Below are 1,238 nucleotides of genomic sequence, written 5' to 3'. Positions count from 1 at the left end.
GACATGTGGACATGTGGACATGTCGACAGGTGGACATGTGGACAGGTAGACAGGTGGACATGTGAACATGTGGACAGGTGGACATGTGAACATGTGGACATGTGGACAGGTGGACATGTGGACATGTGAACATGTGGACATGTAGACATGTGGACAGGTGGACATGTGGACATGTGGACATGTGGACATGTGAACATGTGGACAGGTGGACATGTGAACATGTGGACATGTGAACATGTGGACATGTGGACATGTGGACATGTGGACATGTGAACATGTGGACAGGTGGACATGTGAACATGTGGACATGTGAACATGTGGACATGTGGACATGTGGACATGTGAACATGTGGACAGGTGGACATGTGAACATGTGGACATGTGAACATGTGGACATGTGGACATGTAGACATGTAGACAGGTGGACATGTGGACATGTCGACAGGTGGACATGTGGACATGTCGACAGGTGGACATGTGGACAGGTAGACAGGTGGACAGGTGGACATGTGAACATGTGGACATGTGGACAGGTGGACATGTGGACATGTGTACATGTGGACATGTGGACAGGTGGACATGTGGACATGTGGACATGTGGACATGTGGACATGTGGACATGTAGACAGGTGAACATGTGGACATGTCGACAGGTGGACATGTGGACATGTCGACAGGTGGACATGTGGACAGGTAGACAGGTGGACAGGTGGACATGTGAACATGTGGACATGTGGACAGGTGGACATGTGGACATGTGTACATGTGGACATGTGGACAGGTGGACATGTGGACATGTGAACATGTGGACAGGTGGACAGGTGGACATGTGGACATGTGGGCAGGTGGACATGTGGATATGTGGACATGTGAACATGTGGACATGTGAACATGTGGACTTTTGGACATGTGAACATGTGGACATGTGGACAGGTGGACATGTGGACATGTGTACATGTGGACATGTGGACATGTGGACATGTGAACATGTGGACATGTGGACAGGTGGACATGTGGACATGTGGGCAGGTGGACATGTGGATATGTGGACATGTGAACATGTGGACATGTGGACAGGTGGACATGTGGACAGGTGGACAGGTGGACATGTGAACATGTGGACATGTGGACATGTGGACAGGTGGACATGTGGACAGGTGGACATGTGGACAGGTGAACAGGTGGACATGTGGACAGGTGGACATGTGGACATGTGGACAGGTGGACAGGTGTACATG

Source organism: Austrofundulus limnaeus, unplaced genomic scaffold, assembly GCF_001266775.1.
Source record: "Austrofundulus limnaeus strain Quisiro unplaced genomic scaffold, Austrofundulus_limnaeus-1.0 Scaffold2380, whole genome shotgun sequence".
Lineage (NCBI taxonomy): Eukaryota > Metazoa > Chordata > Actinopteri > Cyprinodontiformes > Rivulidae > Austrofundulus > Austrofundulus limnaeus.
The sequence above is the reverse complement of the archived record's forward strand: the minus strand, read 5'-3'. Positions refer to the sequence as shown.